Source organism: Thermobia domestica, chromosome 16 (assembly GCF_964235325.1).
Source record: "Thermobia domestica chromosome 16, izTheDome1.hap1.1, whole genome shotgun sequence".
NCBI lineage: Eukaryota > Metazoa > Arthropoda > Insecta > Zygentoma > Lepismatidae > Thermobia > Thermobia domestica.
Window position 1 is genome coordinate 125,312,512 of NC_137469.1, and position 23,733 is coordinate 125,336,244.

Here is a 23,733-nt window from a genome sequence, read left to right on the forward strand (position 1 = left end):
GTGGTAATTGTTTCGAAAATGGACTACAGATGTTTAATTACACTGGTCGGCATGAAAATTATCCCACGAGGGTGGAAGGGTGTACCGGATAGATTTCGAGACGCTGATGACGAATATCTCATTGAGAAAGTTCCAGCACGTAAGGTTTTTTTGGCGGGGTGCTGTTTATATAATTGAACAAAAATCGTAGTTTTCGTATTTAATGTGTGTTTTCCGTGTTTGGAGTGCATAATTATGAATTTTTACGAGGTTGAAAGGGTGTACCGGATAGATTTTGAGAATCTGATTACGAATATTGCATCGAGAAAGTTCCAGCACGTAATGTATTTTTTTCTTTTTGGATGCGTGCTGTTCCCATCATTTACAGAAAAATCGTATTTTTCGTATTTAATATGTGTTTTCCGTGTTTGAAGTGCATAATTCTGATTTTTCTAAATCTTAATCCAAGAACTGTTAGTAGGCTATATCCCGGCAACATTCTTTTCTCTAGCTCATGACCACCCGGAAACGTCCCCCAGCTCGGGTTGCAAAGATTTATTGTCGTTCCACACTGCATACACTAAAACCTAGGCGTTATTGACGGAGAAAGGTTTCGTAATCAACCCGCGATCATTCGTCGGCTGCCTTTTGTCTAGACGACAGACATATTGTTGAAAAAAGGCGCCAAGACATACACCACGTTGTCGCGTGAAACAATTATTTCAGTTTCGAGTTGATCTTCGTGTTAGAAGGTGGTTTTACGCTGTGTCTGTGTATACCGTAGGTGAAAAATATTTCTGCGTGAAATATTGACGTTTGTGTTAAACGAACATGCCGAGAACTTGCAACAATTCAACAGATTCATTCTACCACATATGTGGGGATGTGATTTTGAAGGAACAAAGTAGGCCATTGCCACCGTCCCTGATGACAGCCTACCATCTGTACTTCGGGTGTAAAATCGGCGACCAGGATCGCGCTGGGCTCCAAAACAAAGTTGTAACTCGTGTGCGCTTACTCTCACAGGATGGTTGAAAGGTACACATAAATCGATGCCGTTCGCCGTACCTATGATTTGACGCGTGCCCCGTGATCATGTTTCAGACTGTTACTTATGCCTGACTAATATAAATGGTTTCTAAAAAACATGAAGCATAAAATACAGTATCCTAACTTGGATTCCGCGAGGAGATCTGTGAAACATTATAACCGCCACCAGGTTATAGAAGTATTTTTTGTGGACACTCTGTATATTTCGTAAAGACAGTGATTATTATTTTCAATTTGTACTTTATTCTGCAACGCACATAAGTTCTTTCTTTGGTGGGAATTGCTTCTTTCCCACACAATTGGACAAAGAAGTCTTTCATCGTTTTCTCATCCATATATTTAGAACATTGCTTTTGCTGAGAACATTTCAGTTAGTGACGAACCATTTCAGTGCTTCTCCCTGACTCATTATATACACAGTATATATTCTATAGTTATTGGGAACTGAATTAAGTGCTTTCTTTAATCGCTTATGGAAACATTATAATAGATTAGAGAAATACGGGCTGACCAGATGTTTCAGCAACCAAAGTGGCACCAACTGCGTTGTTTCGTACTTGTTATCTGTACTTTCTCACGCCAAAGTTATCGCCGTGTCTAGTGCATTATGAGCAGTTGACTAACATAAATTGTTTTCTATATTCTGTTTGTATGTGCATACAGGTGAGTTAACTGAGTGATTTTTGAAATGAACTGCCAACACTGTTCTGTTGACTATTGCAACCCGTAGCTTGAGCTTGGATGCTCGGGAAGTTTGACTCCAGGTCTGGAAGCCGTAACTACGCGCATCGCGTCGAGCTTCAGATACGACTTATTGTGAAGGGGCACAAGCTATTTAGCCGGTGAAAGACAATTTCTTACGGCTAGCCCCAACTAGTGAAGTCCCAGGTCCGCAGACCTTGTGCGTTTAAAATGTTATATACGCGCCCGCCAACAGCAGTATTCTACTTTGGAGAATTTCTTGTTTAATTTGCTGAAGAATCACCTCTACGTTTTAGGACGGTTCAGCGTAACCACTGGATTCATCGTGGGACGATCCAGACAACTTTTCCCTAGTGCTAATTCCCCAAGTGTGTCAATGGTGTGAGGGAAGCATTTACAGTGATATCTGAATCATAATCATATATATATATATATAAAGGGCTATATTGCCTGAAAAGGGCAAAGTGTGATTTCAGCGACGAAAATTATTATATTTATCTAGTGTTCAGTGTTGTGTCCATTCCTCTTCGCTATTTTTTTTAAAATAGTGTTCTAATAAATAAGTATAGTGTCATTTAATCCAGTGTGTTTTCGTTGTTTGCATGAGTGATGTTTGTGTGCGTTATGGTCTGGATGACCGTCTGATCGTCCGTGAGGTTTTCGAGACGAGACACTCGAACGTCTCGGCGCCTAATGCTCTTATTATTGAGACCGACGAGCGATTTGGAAACAGTTTGTAACCTTTTCTTGGAGAGGTCCTTCATCGTCCTGTCCAGGTAAGTTAAAGTATCAGGAAGATACCTATTGGTAGTACCACGAGCCACGCACAGCGACCAGATTACACGGAGTGGTTACAAATAAATGGCCTCCCGAACAGCGACTTGACCTCCAGGCGATTACAACATGATGTTTGTCTGCCTGTACCCGTACCACCGGAATCATACACCCTGTGCAGTGTTTTATCTGATGAAGAACCTGCTGCTTGTGAGGATGTTGCACAATCTTCGAGTACACAGTCAGATCCCAATTACGCTCCAGTGCATGGCACTAATGAACTACATGTGATAAGTCAGGAAGAGCTCAATGATCTGATCAGAGACTCATACCTTCCCGTCTAAGGCTCTGTTCCTTGCATCATGACTTCAACAATGTAATCTTCTAAACCAAGATGTGAATATATCGATGTATAGGAAAAGAGAGGTTACCCTAGTTCCTAATTTTACAAAGTATGGTGATTTGGTGTATTGCAGTGACATTTCATCGCTTATGGGACAACTGAAGTTGAACTACAACACTGAAGATTGGAGGCTATTCGTAGATTCCTTTGGGATAAGTCTCAAGGCAGTGTTAATACACATTGGCAATGAAAAGCCAGCCATCCCTATTGCTCATGCTGTACATATGAAAGAAACATAGGAGAACATGCAAAACCTATTGCAGAAAATAAAGTACGAACAGTTCCAGTGGTCTGTATGCACTGACCTTAAGGTTATTGCCATCCTCACCGGTTTACAAGGAGGTTACACAAAGCACTGCTGCTTCTTCTGTCATTGGGATAGTCGAGCCAAAGATCAGTACACCATCCCAAAATGGCTGCAAGGAAGCAACTGATCCCAGGGGAGATGAACGTGGCTAATTACCGCCTTGTGGACCCGGAGAAAATATTCTTACCATCTCATCATATCAAATTAGGGCTCATGAAGGTCTTCGTCAAGGCCCTGAACCGGGATGGTAAAGCATTTAATCATCGCAGAAAACTATTCCCAAGACTCAGCAAGGCCAAGGTGCAAGAAGGTGTTTTTGCGGGACCTCAAATCAGAGGCTTTTTAAAGGATACTACATTTTCTTCTAAGCTTAATTAAGTGGAAAGTGAGCCTTGGGAGGCCTTTCGAGAAGTGTGCAGTAACTTTCTAGGGAATCATAAGTCACCTGATTACAAAGACATTGTGGGTAGGCTAATTACTTCATTTCGAAACATGGGATGTAATATGCCCCTAAAGTTACTCTTCCTGTATTGCCACCTGGACTTCTTCCCTGAAATGTACAGCTTGGGGGAGGTCTCTGACGAACACGGGGAAATGTTTCACCAGCAAATAGCTACCAGGGAGAGGCGCTACAGTGGCAAATGGAGTGTGAATATGCTGGCAGCCTTCTGTTGGAATGTGACACGCGAGACACTCTGTAGTAATTACAAGAGGAGTAGGAAAATCAAGAGACTCGTAAGTGTTAAACTTTAACTTCTTATGCAATTTTATCTGCATAATTTCTATTGATATTTAAATTATAACGTGCAAATTATTATGGGTGGAGAATAGCATCTTTGGGTGGATATTGAAACACCCCCTTCTCCCTGAAAACTGGTACGTCCTGGAGAAAAACGGGTTAAAGAGTCGAACTCACGAGCTCGAAACCTATAGGAATCACCTATTTTCGTTCGTGGGAGCGAAAAATAGTTTCATTTTGCCGACCAGTTTTATTCGCCGAGCCAAAAGAAGTGTTGAATATATTCCCCATGCTTCACAGGCTACACGCTAATAGCTTTAGCTGTTGTGAATGGGTACATTATTATTCTGGAACATTTGTGTCAATACCTAAAAGGAACAACTGGAACATAGTATGCACATAGATCTCTAAATTGACGACAGGTAATGATAAAACCGGTACGCACCATCACAGGGCTCATTGAAGGCAGGCCTGTATTTAGGTAAGTGCTATTCTGTGCTCGAGCAGAGGGTGGAAGAATTTAAGGGGAGGCAAAATTTCGGATATTTTTAAAGATTCACAACAAAGTAATATTTAAAACTAGAACCCGCATAGTTCCTGCACATGCGCGAGAAAATATGTTAAAGTATTAATTCGCTCTAATTACAGTAGTTACTAATTAACTAGCTTTTCTGGTTACATTTAAAAATTCATCCTCTCCCAACCCCCGCTCCAAGGGAGTGAGGATGAATTTGAACATCACGAAAACTAATATCCATAAACTAAGTGACCTCGAAAACTATGAATTCAACAGTAATATCTATCATTTTCAATTTCTTTCAAAATCTCGCTCCTTTCATGGGGAGCTGAGTATGACGCAGTTGAATTGAGTTTAAAACTGCTACTATTCATCTGAGCGAACTCAAAAAGTATGAATTCAACTCTAATATTGATCATTTTCAGGAAGGGGCGGTAAATTATTTAGAGCACAGGGGCGCACAATATATGAACCGGATTGAAGAGTAGGACATTTCATCACGAAATCACAGATCTGCCTCAATACTTCACATTTGAGTAGGAATCCTAAAGATTATAAGCTTCTTTCGACGTCCATTACACTTAAACACTGACCAGGATTGACGGTGTGAAACGAGATTGACGATGATTCACCCGATAAAGTCATATATGATTTAAGTCCATATTGCACGTTCACTACTAGCGTCGTGTAAAATTGTAATAGTCCCATATAATCACTTTGCTGTGCTGTCCGACTCCATATACCCATGTTATGGAACACTGTTGTCCGTGACACAGTCAACAGACTTACAACTTTTATCATGCTTGCACCACAAAATCGAATGATAATAATATGCCCTCTTCTGAAACTCAGAGAAGTCAAACTTTCTCACTACCACTGTCTTTCTGCACTCTGGACAAATTCTTTGCACTGCTTTTCATAGTACAAACCTTCTCCTAATATGTCATCACCAATGATTTTACTTCTAGGTGTTATTTACCACTTCAGATTTCCTTCATTTCAAAGAAGAAACAGACTGTCTTGCCTATTTTAAGAAGTTTTTGCGTTGGCTAAATTTGGAAGTCGTTGCTATCTGTTTCTATATCTTTGAACTTCTAAGCTCGATAGCAACTTTTCCGTAATCTTTTTTTAATAAATCTTCAACTTCGGGGGTTTCGTTTTCAGATCATCAATATTATATACAAACTGCTCAGTGTAACAGAAAACAGAAAGGGAAGTATACATTAACATAATTTTTCGTCTGAAATAATGCAGAGAGATATAAAGTTGCACTTATTGAGTAATATAAAAGTACAAATATTCAAATTGAATTATTATTTACCTTTTAAGCATTCAAACATATCTGATAATTTCATAAAAAATAAAAATATTTTAAAAAACATAAAATAGACTCAAAACAAATTATAGTCACATTCTCGATACTACTAATACTACATACTGTACTGAATATCATTTTTAAAATAATAAATTGTCTACCATTGAATATTGAAAATATAAATTATTTGCTTCAAATTTTTATATTCGCATTGAAGACACATATCATCCAACTACGAAGTGAGAGACTCCTGTTAAGCTAGGAATAAATGACTTGATTTGGACATAGCATAAAAACGCCGGATTAGCAAGAATTGTACTAAAGCATTATCTTTCATATCACGAACTCAAAAGGTATTTCTTGAAATAATTCCGCCCCCACTCAGAAGTGAACCGGATCAAGGCCAACGAAATTAGTACCAGTTAGTAAAAATTATAGATCCTGGTCAATTTAATGGGAACATTTGGATTTGAAACGCGTGACATATCTGGGTTGACAATGGTTTGGTGCTGAATGCAGAGCCAGGCTATTGGTGATGGTATATTGGAGAAACTTTGTACTACGTGAAAAGCAGTAGAAAGAATTTGTCCAGTGTGCACAAAGACGGTGGTAGTGACAAAGTTTGACCTCTCTGATTTTCAAAAAAGGGCAAATATTTGCGTTCGGTTATGTTGTGCGAGTATGATAGGAGTTGTGTTCAGCAATCATTAAAAGGTTGAATTTGTTAATGATATACTTTCTTTTATTGTGGTTGGGATGAAGAGAAAAGAAGCTAGACCTTATCTAAAGCATGAGCGGGTATTGTCAACTCTCGCAATAATATATAAAAATGTTATTAGTTATTTTAATACGAAGAAAGGACTGGAGGGTATTTGCAAATTGGTTATAGGGAAAATGTCTGCATAATGAAACTAAAGGCAACGACATTAGTCATGAAGTTTCCAACAATCAAACGTTAATCATGAAGCGTATAAAATTGTCACGTTACGAAATTCATACATATACTAGACCTCATCAGATGGAAAAACACATAATAAAATTGATTACGTGTAATAGGCAAAATTGATGGTCTAGCATAATTGATGTATGGCCGTTCACAGGAGCTGACTTACATTGATCTCTACCTGGTAACAATGATAATATGAGAGTGATTAACGTTGAATAAACGAAATATTGGAGACCTGAAAACGAAGATGTTTAACCCTTATCCGGGCAACCGGGGCCTCCTAGGCCCAGTAGCTTCATTTTTCTAAAAGTTCTCAATAACCATACATATTTCGAAGACATAAAATACTGAATTCTTCTATCTTTCGTCGAAGTTAAAATCATGAACATATCGAGTTGGTAAAGCTAATGTTTTTTTTTTTAATTTGAAAGTCTTTTCCTGACGTAACCGGGCAACCGGGCCTAGGAGGCTCCGTATAACTTTAGTGAAATTCCTGTCAAATATTAGATCAAATTGTCACATAGTTATATATTGAACACGTGACTATTGTAACCTTTAGTCGGAACAGTATGCGGCAACAGACATTGAATTTTGAGTGTTCTGCACTTAAAATATATACTGAGCCTGACAGGCCCCGGTTGCCCGTTTACGTTACAAAAATGTCTGGACAGGATTTGCTATTCTGCTTGGCTTACAAAAGCGTGACACGAAGTTTCGCTACTTGACAAAAATATATACCGGTGCATTCTAGACTAGTCTGAACAGTAAGTGACAATAGGCATTGATTTTGTGTATTCTGCACTTAAAATATATACTGGGCCTCACCGGCCCCGGTTGCCCGTTTACGTTACAAAAATGTCTTGCCCGGATAAGGGTTAATTTAAATAAATTACAGAAGTGCCAAGGAAAGCCGAAATATCAGATTGAAAGTTAGATTACAGGAAAAGAAAATTGACGCACACGGAAATACCAAGGAACAAATCATTTTTCGACAAAGAAAAGACAGAACTAGCATAAAAGGAAAAATAGGCAAAACTGCATTGGCTATAAACTCCGAACAATATAATTACACAAATATTGTTCACGCCTGAAACTTCCAAAACTTTTAAAACAAAGAAAATCAACTTTTGAAAACAAAAATTAATGAACTTGAAAATAATAATAAAAACAAAAATCTTCAAAGCCAGGTATAACGGCATCAACGAATTTAAAAGAGGCACTCAGCTTCTCGTTTCTATTAAAGAAAGCCGATGGAACAACATGCGCTGATACAGATAGCATCTTGAATAGATGGAATGATTCATTTGACGATTTCTTATCACGCAGCCAGAGACTAATGTTCGTGGAGAAAGTGAAATGCATACAGCGAAACCATATATTCCAGTCCTAACAGATCAGAAATAGAAATTGCAATAACGAAATTAAAGTAAAGGCTAAGATCTGAGCGTAAACGAAATTCCGGTTGAGCTTTATCTTCAGAAGAAGAATTGTGGAACAAACACAATTAATTTGTAACAAGGGGGAATTGCCAGAGCAATGATAATAATAAATCATTTTTTCTAATTTATAAGAAAGACGAGTAACCTGATTGTAATAATTATCGAGGAATCTCTCAACTGTCAATATTCTAAGAAATCTCAAACATTCTCTTAGCAAAATTCATCTCATACGGAGATAAAATTATTGGAGATTATCATTTCAATTCTGGCCAAATTAATCAGGTATCGACCACATATTTAATATACGACAAAGGCTCGAAAAGAAATGTACATTCAATACCCGGAACATCGATTATTTATTGGTTGTAAAAGGCCCATGATTCGGATAGAAGGGAAACATTTACAACGTTCTTGCAGAATTCGAAATATCCAAAAAGCAAGTAACATGTTTAGTAAAGCAAGTAACTAAGATGCTTAAATGCATCACAATGTAAAATCGGAATAGAAAATGTCTTGTCTAGGAGTTTTCACGTCTACAGTGGCCTGCTATACGGGGATATGTTGTCACCGTTATTATTAAAATTTGTTCTGGAGAACGGTATAAGAAGAAATCAAATATATCAACCAGACTGAAACCTGAATGGCATTCACCAGGTTATGGCACTTACAAGTCAGTGATGATGTAAATGTGATAGAACATGATAGAAGAACAACAGAAACAAACAAAGAGATACTATTTAAACGCTTAGGGATATGGGTTTAGAGGTAAATGTATAGAAAACTAAGTACATTAAAATACGGCGAGGTCGTAATACTGCAAATCATGGATACGTCAAAATATCAAATAATATTTTCGACGAACTGGATACTTTCAAATATCTAAAATGAACAGTAACAGACCATAAAATATCACGAAGAAATTAAATGTGAGTAAAAGTAAAGAATTCTGTTAAAAGTCGTATTGAATTCTATCGTCGAGATATATGGCACATTTCATGTGAAATCGACCAATAAAATGGCAAAATCTGACCTCACGATCTTAGATTTTTGTAAAAATTGGTGTACAGCTTTATTGCAGTGGAAGATAAAAATATCCCAAATATTACCTCTCTCCACCTGACAGAGTCTCCATACAGGGTGTTTACAAATGAAAAAGGCAATTGTTCAATTACAATGATTATTAAAATTGTCATAAAATGGTTAATATGTGCACTAGAGACGTGGAACAAACACCATTAGAAAGCTTAAAGATTGCTCTACAAGTTGTACTATGTTGCAGAAACCTGTAAAATAAAAATTAACAGTTCACAAATTTAAATTATAATTTTGCATAGAAATGTCACTCCGAATTTATTCAAAATTGTCCAGATTGTAGTCCTATATGCGTATTAAAACACCACAAAGTTGCATTTTGGTTACTCAATGGGATCATATTCTAAATTAAACATAACCAATCATTGCACGATATTGACCATGTGAATATATGGGTTAAGATCGATAACAATTTTCGTGGAGTTATTTAAATGCAGCATCAAAGGAATTTATATTCAATTTCATTTGTTTCTTGATGTATTCATTTGAATTTACACAATTATCTACTTTTGAGTTATTTAGAGAGGTATTACGTTTCCAAACAATACTTAATACAGGTCATTATTCTTGTTAGTCACTATGGATGTTTGTAAACTTATGTTGGCTACATTGATACATGTTATTTACATTTCTTTGTTTCAGGATTGCTATTACAGAACATATTATGAAAGGGAGGGATATATTTTCCTCCCTTTCACAATATTTGTATCAAATTTGAAATATAGAGATACTGCTCACAATCACTTCACCTACTTTCAGCACAAACAATTGGTCAATAAATTCTTTTTCCTATTTCAATTATCCACTTCCACATATCTGTGACAGCAATCCTGAAAGAAAAGAATGAAAACAACATGTATCAATGTAGCCAATATAAATTTAGAAATATCCCTACCGACTGACAAGAATAATGACTTGTATTGAGTAGTGTTCGGAAACGTAATACCTCTCTAAATAACTCGAAAGGTAGATAATTGTGCAAATTCAAATTCATACATCGAGAAACAAATGAAATTAATTATAAATTCCTTTGATGATGCAGATAAATAACTCGAGGCAAATGGTTATCGATCTGAACCCAGATATTCTCATGATCAATATCGTGCAATGCTTAGTTTATGTTGAATTTTGAATCGGAACTAATTGATTGCCCAAAATACAACTTTGTGTTGTTTTAGTACACATACGATACTACAATCTAAACAATTTTGAACAAATTCAGAGGTACATTTCTATGCGAAATTCAAATCTTAATTTGAATTTTTGAACTTTTACTTTTTAATTTTACAGATTTTTAATATGATACTACTTGTAGAGAAATCTTTCAGCTTTCCAATGGTATTTGTTTTACGTCTCTAGTGTACATACTAACCATTTTATGACAATTTTTAATAATCACTGTAACTGAAAAAAATTCAATGTTTTGACATTTTTGAACACCCTGTATGGAGACACTTTCAGGAGGGGAAAGGTAATATTTGGGTTTTATCCCCCACTGTAATAAAGCTGTACACCAATTTTAACAAGAATCTGAGATGGTCAAGTCTGATGACTTGTTGATTTGACATGGAATGTCCCTATAATGTTAAACGCCTGTTAATCTGCATGCTTGCGAAAGATGATCCCTTACTCTGAGGAAAAACAGCAGACTGAAGGTATTTGAGAATAACAATTTGACACAAATATTCGGAGCCGAGAGGACGGGAATGAGGAATATGAGAAACTTCGAAGTACGTTTCGCCAGCCAGCCTCCCCCCCCCCTCAATTTGGAATTTCCAAACAAACCCAATGTCAATAGTTTGTACTACGTTTGTACAGGAATGTATCGCAAAAATTTTCGTTTGTACCACTTAAGGAACACAGTTATATAAGTTTTAAAGTGGGGAACTGGGGAAACGGCAGACCCCCACCTTGGAATTTCGAAACAAAACCCATGCCAATCGTTTGTACTAGGTTTGTACCGGAATGTACCGCTAAAAGTTTCGTTTGTGCTACTTCCGCTACAATGATATAAGAGCTATAAACAGGAGGCTGCCTTTTCCCCAGCCCCCCTTGCAATTTCCAAACAAAACCTATCCCAATCGTTTGTACTATATTTGTGCCGGAATGTACCGCAAAAACTTTCGTTTATACCACTTCCGGTGCAGAGATTTAAGTGTTTTACAGTGGCTTGGGCTGTGGAAATTTCGAATCAAAACCTATGCCAGTAGTTTGTACTACGTTCGAACCGGAATGTACCGCAAAAGTCTACGTTTGTACCACTTTCGGTACAAATATATGCGTTTTTAGACTGGAGGCTGCCATTTCCACAGCCCCGACCTTGGAAATTCTAGATAAAACGTATGCTATTCGTTTGTTCTACGTTCGTACAGAAATGTACCACAAAAAAGTTTTGTTTGTACCACTTCCGGTACATAGATATGGAAGTTTGAATGTGGCCGGCTGTAGAAACGGGAGCCCCCACCTGGAGTATCGAAAAAAAGTTTATCAATCGTTTGTACTACATTTATACGTGAATGTACCACAAAACTATTCGTTTGTATCACTTGCAGTTCAAAGATATAAGAGATCTAAATTGGGGAAAGCTCCCATCCTTGAATTTTGAAACAAAACCTATGTCAAACATTTGTACTACGTTTGTACCGGAATGTACATTTGTACCGGAGTGTACAAAAGTTTCGTTTATAGCACTTCCGATAGAAACATATAAAGGTTATAAAGTGGGGGTTGTAGAAACGACAGCCCTCAGCTTTGAATTTTGAAATAAAATGCATATGAAATGGTTTTATTACGTTTGAACCGGAATATACTGCAAACATTTTCGTTTGCACCATTTGAGGCACACAAATATAAAAGTTTTAAAGTTTCGGGATGTGGAAACGCAGGTATATATCGAGCCCAAAAATGTAGGGTGGCCCGGCTGAAGTTAGGGGGGCCCGATTCAACGATATTATAGTTCACCATCAAATTATAGTTCAGTTGCCAGTCTACCGTGCAAATTTTAGGAGGGCAGCCAAAATTTATGGGGGCCAGCACCCTAGACCTCCGCTGGATACGGGCGTGTGGAAACGGCAGCCCCCATTTTGGTATTTTGAAATAAAACGTATGTCAATCGTTTGTACTAAGTTTGCACCGAAATGTACGGCAGAAGTTTTCGTTTGTACTACTTGTATTGTAACTAAAATTATATTATATGGTTCTATATTTTCAGTTCATTTTCTTATGCTTTGTATACGAATTATTTATCCGTGTTTTCAGGTTAGTGGGACCCCACAGTATTATTAGAATATATTTTTTTAGTTCTCCTGAACATGGTAATACAAAACGAGTCTTGTTAAACTCCATTCGCTTTTTGTTGCCACCTATTCAACACAAAGGTAATTAGCAACCGAGATTGTAAATAAATAATTTCTGGGTTGTTCGTTTCTTCGAAAGATGTCGCAAACTGTAGAGTGCTGCATTTTCTTGTATTATTTCCACGGTCTTAAAAGTGAGGGTATTGAAGTTCATATACTTATTTTGTAAACTATTTAAGTTACTAACGTCCGATACTAAAACTGCCCATAAGAGATAACGTTAGGTATTTCTATGTAATTTGGTACTTAATCCTGCATAAAAATTGATACTTTTAGGCAGAAAGTAAGTACAATACATAAATTGGAGACTACTATTGGTTTGGAGCTCTTTTCAGTAATTGAAGTGTATTCGTTGTATGGTTGTCAGCACCATTGGTTGTAAAATTCAAACTTTAGTTAAGGTTTGTCAACGGAGAGTTCTGTGTGCTCTAAACTGTTGTGTTGTGTTTGTGTGTGCATGTGTGTGCTGAAAATTTCGTTTCTTAATTACGTGTGATTCATTGCTACTTTAAATATCTTTGTAAGTAACCTTTAGCCTACAAAAATCCCTAGAAAGCCTTAATTGAAAGGACATTTCTGCTTCATGAAATTATATGTTTCAAAAATGACGGTGGTATTCAGCCTCCATATTCAGACATATGAACAAATATTAGCGAAAAGTTGAACTTTCGGTGTTCTCCTAAGCATTTATATGCCAATGTGAAGTTGAACCCCTACAATGTTCACGAACTGTTGGGGATTTTAACAAAGAATGGAAAAAGTGATGGTGAAGAAATCAAAGAGCTAATTGATCAACAGTCATCGACATCAGTGTATTCAGAGACTGAAGATGTTCAATGCAAGACGTGTGTAGTAACTCTTTCCGCCGAGGAATGGGAAAAGATCAAAGCGCAAAGTGTACATTATGTGTTTCGAAAAAATAAACGAACTCGGTTATCGAGAGAATACCAAATATTCCCAGTTAGTGTTTTGGAATCTGTAATGAATGAACATTTCTGGACACATACGTCGTTGCCTAGTTGCTTAGCTTTTAAACGGGCAAAAATTTATCCTAGGGCGCTAAGTATTCTATAATGTGTGCAAAATGCTCATCATGAAAATCAGAACTTGAAGGCTATATTGAGAAAGAGCCTACAGAACGCACAAGAGTTCTCCTGCGTTGCCGATATGCAGGGAATTATACTAACTCTGTAACTTCCTCAAAAGAGACTTGTAGGACCACCGAAGCTTAAAGCTGTGAAGCCTCTGCTCGAACAAGGACTCTCCACCACACCTTACTAAAAACGGGAAGCAAGGAAACTCATGCGTTTCGGAACTGAACACCAAGTCAGTTACCTTCCGGTAATGCCTTACGAGTTTTAAAGTCTAAAGAGCTGAGAAAGAATTTTATTACCGACGATCCGGTGACAAATTAGTCATAGATGAATAAATTAGTCATGTGATGTATGAAAATCAGTTACAGGGATCAATCAAATGACTTAGTTACAACGCATTTTACGTCCTGTATTGGCTTCCTTCTCAAGTATATGTATGTCGCGCGTACTGTAAATCTGACGAAATTTCGAAAACAACAATCGACGCTACAGGTGGTGTACTTAGGCGCATTCAGAGACCTTATGGAAATAAATCGGCTCATATTTTCTTGTATGAAGCTACGGTACATATGGCATCACATCAATTTCCGGTAAGCAACATGCTCTTCGAAAGACACGACACATTGGTCATTCATTGGATTTCAGTTTGGAGAAAAGAAGCCGGCATTATTGCAAAAGAAATAGTGTGCGATCATTCGCTAGCTCTCGCTGGAGCTATTATCCAAGCATTTTTGCAATTCAACGATCTGAAAGATTAAATCAGAGCTTGCTACTGCATTATATTTAAACAAAGACAAGTCGACATGCCTTATTCCTTCGTTCGATTTAATGTAGCCCATACTGTTAAAATTGTAAGAACTTGGAAAGCTTTGAAAGATAAAGGTCGATAAACACGCCAATTTATTATCAGAAGTTTAGCATTAATTACTCAGTCAGAAGGAATTAACAATGTGAAGGAGATTTTTAAAGATTTGTTCATCGTTTCAAAATATGAAACAGAAGGTACAAATAAGAACACAGGACAAATAACATCTTGTGAAATTTCGAAAGACAAACTGAAAAGCAAAATTGCTGGAAGTATTCCTAAACCAGATTTATCTTATATCAACACCGAAAGTTCGACAAATGAGTTACCTTCTGATATCAGCATCACTGGTGAAGATGACAATTCTGATATTGGCCTACGGACAAGGGATCTTGCCCAGGAAAGCTTGAAGATCATGATAACCTATAGTATTTATCTGAGATCGTCCCCTGAATCTTAGATTTTGTGAAACGTATACCATTGGCGTTAATGGTACCACTCTTTGGATATGGATCATCAACGTGTAGTTCTGCATCCGTTGAAAGCAGTTTCAATGGTTTGAAAAATCGAGTTCTGGCTCATAAAAAGCTGCCGTTGTACCATGATGTTTTTCTGGATTTGCATATTGAAGGAACTATGAAACTTGTCGCAGGAGAGGGTCGAACTGAAAAGGGGTTAAATGAAGATTCAGTTATGTCAAATGCAGCAGAAACTCTGTCTGAAAGAAAGGAGAAAGAGAGATTCCGATGAGCATTAACACTGCAGTGGTCGCGCGTTCTACTATTGTAGAACAGGTGTTTTATTTTTAGAATCTTGAGCAATTGGCAACACGTTGGACCTTAAGAGGTTATGTACCTTTCTCCGAAAACCTTCTGTACATTCGAGTCAATTTTCAGCGCGCGTTCTTGCGCCTGCTGAAATTTATTCCATGATTTCATAAGTGTTCTACTATTGTAGATCGCGCGACTATTGGCGTACAAGTTTGTTTCGTATTAGTTATTTATATCGTTTTACATTTTGACGTTATTTTTATGGAATACGTGTTTGTAATATATGAAATATCAGTACATGACAGAGAACAAGTGCTTCTTTAGTTAGAAGAGGCAGAAAGTGACTGTGAAAGTGCATTTGGGATTGAAGACATGTAGGAGCTCGAGGAAGATTTTGATGAAGAAAAAGTTGAGTGCAATGATACCGAAGATGTAGGAGGCAATATACCGGAAGAAGAACAAGAAGAAAACATACCAGTAGAAGCCAGTGTTGAAATCACGGATTTTGTTGCACCACCTTCTCTCAATACATGTGCGTTTTATATCGGTTGAGAGAAGAAAGTAGAACCTTCTCGCTTGTATGTAGATCCCATAATGCCAAGAAACTCACGAACTCGCAATTTGAATATAATACCAGCTTCTCATCTGCTTGGCCCACAAGGCATCTTTTTTATGCCTAATTGATGATGAATTGATGAAAAAACGTAGCTGGTGTTAATGCTCTTAATATATTTAGAGCAAATAAGAATAATGAGAATGTCGTACGAAAGAATTTCCTCCATGATCTAAGTTTTGATCTAGGTTGATAAAACCAGCAATAAGCCAAACGAGCTTCGACGCAGAGGAAGACTTCTGTTTGGCTTCAGTGTAGGTGCTCCATTACCACAAGACGGAGATTCTGTGTTTGGAAAATGTTTCCTTTGTGGCCATTCTCGAAACAAGTCAATAAGTAAAAGCTTTTGGAAAATGACAAAGATGGATGTGCCCAGATCAGCAGAAAAGCGTGTGTGACGATTGCTTGGAGTAGGCAGTCATTCAAAAAGAGTACAACAAATCATTCTATCTGTACAATGTACAATTTATGCTGTTATATGAACACTTATACCGAAACACTTCCTCGATTTTCAGTTCAACATTGTTATATATTAAATACGATATACCGAATATTTATTTCTGTCAATGTTCTTTATTAATCAAATAAAATAATTTTAAAATATTTTAAAACGTGTATAAAACTATAACTAACATATCCAAGACCGAATATCGCTAAAAATCGTATCGCTATAGAAAAATACTGATGTTCTACAATAGTAGAACGCGCGACCACTCATGTAAAGGTGGAGGGCGCGACCAACGCAGTGTTAATGAAGACAGGTCTACATTAGCTATTGGTCAGATGGAAAGATGGTGTATAGCTTGTCAGCGAGGTGATGTACCAATAGTGTAGCTCACAGGTGTATAAGTTATATCCTGAATGTTCATATTCTTACGGGATGTTCCTTTCCGATTGACTCTTCCGAAGAAGGTTATGGAGAAAAGAGAATTTGCAAAACATATGCTGTAAACCGAAATATGCATAATTATGATAATGCATAGGTAGAAAACTGGATAGGATTAGCCTTACCACGAAAGGAGCGTCTAAGACATTTTCTATTTGGAGTTCCATAAAGAAATTTTGAAGACAGATTTCAGGAAACGTAACATAACTCAACCAATTGGCCTTTTCAAAAATGGTAACCGTAGCAGAGATTTGCGGTCGTAGCAGAGATGTAGTCTTTGCAGTCGTAGCGTTCGGACGTGTGTTAATATCGTCCCAGGAGTCAGTCATCTGTGACAAGATGGGAGTAGATACCTCAACTTGGAGAACTCGGATAGGGTTATTTGTTGTGAGAACTAAGTTCCAGTGTTTCAAACCTCGTGCAAATTCTGATATGTGTGCTTAAACTCTCGTTTCTTGGTTTAATAATTGCAGTGCTACTTGTAATTGGTGGAGTGGAACTAAATCCAGGCCCTAAGTCATTAGATGACTTATACAAAAAGCTAGAAGAAATGGACTCAAAGATAAATGGAATATACAGTGTGACTAATGTCCTAAATAATCAGCTACAAGTAGTGGTGAATGAACTCAGTGCTGTCAAAAAGGAAAACGAGGAACTGAAAATTCAGTTGGCTGCTAACAGTGAACTCTTGGACAAATTAGAAAATCATTCAAGAAGAAATAATCTAATATTTCGAAACATTGGCGAGTGCGAAGGTGCGAAAACTTGGGAAGAATCTGAGAAACGTGTTATAAAGTTCATCACAGAGCAATTGAAAGTGGATCTAAACGCAAGTGAAATAGAAAGAGCCCATCGTCTAGGCCGCGGACATAACAGACCCATCATTGTAAAGTTCTCTTTCTACAAGAAGAAGAATCTAATATTAAAAAATGCATATCATGCTAAGGGAACCCCTGTCTCAATTACCGAAGATTTCTCTGCCGCAGTTCGTCAAATTCGCAAAGAACTAACTGTCTTCATGTGGGATGCTAAGCTTCTTTGTGGGTGCTTCCAAAGGTGACCATGCAAAGCTTCAATATAACAGGTTAATTATAAATAATAAGGCATTTACTCTTGAAGAACTGCAACAAAATAGTGCGACGCCATCAAAGCAGGAGGAAATTCCGAAGAACGTAAATACAGAATTTGCAATACTACCAGTGGTCAACCAAACCCCGATTTCAGTGAGTGCATCCACCTGTGCAGAAATGCCATCGTCCGATAACAAAAGAGGAAGGAAGATCACCCGGGCGACCTTGCCACCCCCCACAGAAGCAGAGTGTAACTAACAAAGGAATGCAATGAAACATGTGGTAAGTTATCTACATCTGATCTCAAAGAAATGTGTTTGTGTAGTTCAAAAATAGCAATTGGTCTTACAAATAATAAAGACTCTCTAAAAATATTTTATCAAAATGCTCGTAGCTTATGTGGTCGAACATGTGATTTCTTTTGTGGTGTATTAACTAACAATTACGATCTAATTGCAATCACTGAGACATGGATTAACGAAGCCCATTATGATGCTGAGTTATTTGATAACAGATATACTGTGTTGAGACAAGACAGAAACTCTCTCAAAACCTGTAAAACAAGGGGTGGGGGTGTTCTTATTGGAACCCTAAGTAAACATTGCATGTTTCTATTGGACAGGTGTGATGATAATTATGACTGCTTGATTGCCAAAATAAACAGTGAGGGGAAAACTATATATATTTGTGTTGTGTATTTCTCACCGGGATCTAATATTGAATTGTATAATGATTTATTCACTCGACTTGAAATTAATTTTCCTCAAGGCTGTCCTGTTCTCCTGATTGGTGAAATAAACGTACGGAATTTAATTTTGAAACAAGCTCTTCTAGATGTAAGAATTTATATGAATTTATGTCTTATTATTATTTGCAATCATTAAATAATGTGACGAACGAAAATAATCGTACATTAGATCTGGTTCTGTCTAATACAACGAATATAGAAGTCAGTAGGGAATATTGTCCACTAATTCCAGAAGATGTACACCATTCATCCTTAGTAATAAACGTGATGCAGCAGGGGACCGCGAAGATTAAAAGGAAAACTAATATATCAGGATATAATTTTAGGAAAGCTAATTTCTTAGAGTTGTATCTTGAATTCTCATCTATTGACTGGAACTGCCTAAAGAAATATGAAAACGCCAATGACCTAGATGATAATCTCTATTATATTATTTATAGTGTATTTGACAAGTGCGTGCCACTTAAAAACGACTCAAGAACAGCTTATCCGTGCTGGTTTACAAATGAAATTATCAAAAAAAAATTAAAACTAAAACAAGGTATCATAAAAAAATACAAATGTAATAAAGAAGTAAATTATCTAAATAAATTCAATGAATTGCGTAGGGAAATAAAGAAAGGAATTAAGCTGGCATACAGAGCGTTCATACAAGATTTTGAAAATAACATTAATAACAATGCTAATGAATTATAGAACTTTATAAAAAATAAGACTAAGCCTCTTCTTGGGGGGAAATTAAATTATGAGGGACGCGAACTTTATCATAATGATGAAATAGCCAATGCTTTTGCACAGTATTTCTCGTCAGTATATGTGCCAGATACAGGTTTCACTGACATTCCTACGAACAATTTATTAACTTATGTAAGTAACAAACTAGAGTCACTTACCATTGAGGAAATCACTCAATGTGAAGTAGAAATGGCAATCAGAAAATTAAAGCCCAGAACTGCTGTTGGCCCTGATGGAATACCTCCATATATCATAGAGGGTTGTATAGATGCGTTTACATATCCGCTAAGGATTTCATTCAATCTTGCTTTAAAAACATGCGTTTTTCCGGATAAATGGAAATCATCTATAGTTAGCCCAATACCAAAAACCAATGATAAACACGAAATAAATAACTACCGGCCTATATCAATTTTACCTACTTTTGCAAAGATATTTGAACAAATCTTATACCGATCGATAATTGACCACATCCAACCCGTAATCTCACCATATCAACATGGGTTTTTCCCATACAAATCAACAACAACAAACCTTGCACTTATCACAGACTTTATAGCAAATTCGTTAGATGTAGGATGTCAGGTTGAAGTAATATATGTAGATTTTGAAAAGGCATTTGACAGAGTCAATCACAAGGTACTATTACATAAGCTAGGCGAATATAATTTCTCTTCTCCCTTGATCAAGTTCTTTTCATCATATTTAAATAATCGAAAACAAACTGTTATCTACAAGGAATATAAATCATCTGGATATATTGCATATTCTGGAATTCCCCAGGGCTCTAATCTAGGCCCGTTATTGTTCCTTTTATTCATTAACGATCTCCCTGATCATATATTGTTAAGTAACAATTTGCTTTTTGCTGATGATCTCAAAATATACGGTAGGATAAAGACCATCCATGACTGTCTCGATTTACAACGTGACATGGAAAATATTGCTAATTGGTGTTTTCTTAACAAACTTAATGTAAACATAAACAAATGTAACATTTTACCGTTTACCAGAAACAAAAGCCAAATAGAGTTTGATTACTCAATGAATCAGATCTTACTAAATAGATTAAATTCAGTCAAAGATCTTGGAGTCATATTTGATACGAAACTGACATTTACTAACCATATAGAGAATATAGTTAACGAATCTCTCAAGATGTTAGGGTTCATAATTAGAACTGGAAAGGAATTTAACAATAGTACTACACTAACAAAAATGTATTATGCCTATGTCCGATCAAAACTGGAATATGCTGCTGTGATTTGGAACCCATCACAACAGCAATACAGACACCAACTGGAAAAGGTCCAATCTAAATTTATCAAGTACATGACGTACAAGACAACTGGAATTTATCCATATTATGAAAATTATCTAACATTAATAGACAACTTCTGTATCCCTACACTTGAACAAAGGCGAAATGTGACAGATTTGATTTTTCTCCATAAAATAGTACAAAACGAATTTAATTGTACGGATCTCATACCAACATTAAATTTTCATGTCCCGACACTTAAAACTCGTGCTAATAACTCTGATCTGTTTTATTGCAAAAAAGCGAGGACCAACGTATTATTGAAATCACCAATTTGGAGAATGTGTTCTACTTATAACAAAATATGTATCAAACACAAAGAAATTGACATCTGTAATATGAACTCTATGTTTACGAAAACTATTGTAAATGTATTATGTAATACTCCAACACTATAATTGGGCTTACGCCTGTTGTGTTGATGGCAAATAAATAATAAATAAATAAAGTAGATTTGAAATTTTTGAAGATGAAATGCAGACAAATGATATGAAATAATACTTGTGCTTTTGATTCTCTGATGCAGATATTGGCAACGTCGGCATATGAGAGTCAGCAATATTACGCGGAACTACGATCGTTTTCTGACTGTCCCACTGCCTCCTTTATTCTTGGAATGGTACGAGATGGGGTGACTCTGAGCACATATCGTCAAAGAATGCATTTGCTGATGGAAGCATTCCCTTAAACACACTTGCCTCACAATGTATGCCAAGTGTCTGCTAAGTCAACGGTGAAAGAAATGGCAGCGTGCATGCTTGCTCTCCATCCGTCAGTTACCCAGAGTTACACCTGTGGTACAAAATCATTGTCCTTCAAACAGAGCTGTTCACCCGGTAGTAATAACTGTTGGAATGGCAAATTACGAACTGGTAATCTGCAAAGCATTTTGGAAGACTATTTCTCCACAACAAACACTGTATGTTTGAAAACAACTGAATCAGGACGAATGTGTCGAAATACAAAAAAGACTACCTTCTCCGTCTCAAACAAACACTTGTTAATAGAGGTAATAGATACATATACATCAGATGCTGAGAGTGATCTGAATATTCCATCGTCCGCAATACCTCGAGGGGGGTTATTTTGAAAGGACCTTCAAGCTTCGTGCAATAGTGGTTGTCTCTGAAAGATCACGAAAGAAAATAAATGCAATTGGCCACTACATAGCATTATATTTGCATCAAAATGGCCACTGGGAATTGTACAATGATCTGGATGATAAAAAACAGAATCTATCAACGATAGGAGTTTCTCCTGACAGATGCTTGTCTACACAGTTTAAGTTTTAAAAAATAACAGTTGACCTATGGTTCACTATTAAAATTTAATGTAGATCAGAAATACAAAATATCATTCTATAAAACAGTGCACTATTTAAGATAATGCTGCACGAACTCTACTTCCTTGATAAAAAGAAGGAAATTCGATTATCAAAATCCTGTATAAGATTATAAATGCTTGTAAATAAAATCAAATATAATACCTGAAAAGGAAAGATCAAGATACAGAGAATTACTTTCCAGTGAAATTGCGTAACATAATTTTGTAATGGTTCTTCGGCTAAGTTCATGTTATACTAAAATAAATGAAACCATCCCGAACTATATCTTTGTACTAACCTTATAAAATGTTCGGATTTTACGTAATAAGTACATTTGCTAAATTAACTTCCACTAGTTTCATTTATACTGTACAGAGTGTCCGGAATGGGACTGACGGTTTTTAAAAGTGTATAGTTTTACTATGGTCAGAGATACAGAAGAAAAATGCATTTTAAAGTGGAACTCAAAAAGTTTTTTTGGTCTTACTTACATGTCATTCTAATTCAGTTTAACTCCACCCGAGCTCCATTTGTAACTCTTACACAATCTAGCCGGAACTCAATCTCTCTCTATGTATTCTGTAACATCTGAGGTGTTACTGAAGCAATGTCATTCCTAATACGGTTCTTCAGTTCATCATTGTTACGCACCTTTTCACCAGAATATACAAGGTCTGTCACATACCTCCACAGGAAGATGTCCAGGGGGTAACAGTAGAGCGTGGCGGTCACCAAATTGGCCCATCACGGTCTATCAAACGGCCAGGAAATTCAGTATCAACGTATTCGTTCACTTGTAGGCTCCAATATGACGGGGTACCATCCAATTGGAATGTCACTTGAGGTTGCAAATGTTGTAACTGGGGAACAGCGATGTTGAAGCATGTCTAAGGACACATTTCTTGTTATGGTTTGCTCTACGAAAAAGAAGGGTCCTATAACTGCATTATGTTTTAAAGCTCATGAAACATTCAATTTGGGACTGTCTCTACAATGTTCTAAGTACGCATGCGGATCCTTACATCCCCACATCCTAACATTGTGTCTGTTAACACAGCCAGACAAGTGAAAATTTGCCTCATCAGAGAAAACAACGTTCAATACGAAATTATGGTCATAATCAATCCTATCCAGAATTTCAATTGCAAATGCTGCCCTCTGTGGCTTATCGTTGGACTTAATTTCTTACAACAATTGCACCTTATACGCGCACAAACGTAATCGTTTGTGGACAACGCAATTGCATGCTCGCTGCGCGAATTGACTTCCTCAGACTACGGAAGAAACACTCTCTTATTGCTTCCACATTTTCATCTGGCACACGCGACAGAGGATCGATGATATTTGGTGGCACTTTCTATATGGAAAGGTTGCCCTTTGCACAACCCACCACTTTAAAACTATTATAACTTTGTACCGGACTTGGTAGAAAAGAAACTTTTTGCGGTACATTCAAACGTAGTACAAACGATTGCCATAGGTTTTGTTTCGAAATTCCAAGGTGAGCGCCCGCCGTTTCCCTAGCCCCGTAGTTTAAAACCGATATCCTTGTACCGGAAGTGGTACAAACGAAAATTTTTGGGGCACATTCCGGTACAAACATAGTAGACACGACTGGAGTAGGCTTTGTTTAGAAATTCCAAGGGGGGGGCTGGAAAAACGGCAGCCCCCTGTTTCAACCTATTATATCTTTGTACTGGAAGTAGTACAAACGAAACTTTTTGCGGTACATTCCGGTACAAGCGTAG

At 36.9% G+C, this 23,733-nt stretch overlaps 1 protein-coding gene across 2 annotated transcripts in view; it reads left to right on the top strand.

Annotated features, from left to right (window-relative positions):
- LOC145673395 (uncharacterized) overlaps positions 1-23,733 on the top strand; it is a 476,309-nt gene that overhangs the window by 79,171 nt on the left and 373,405 nt on the right. The window lies entirely within an intron of this gene.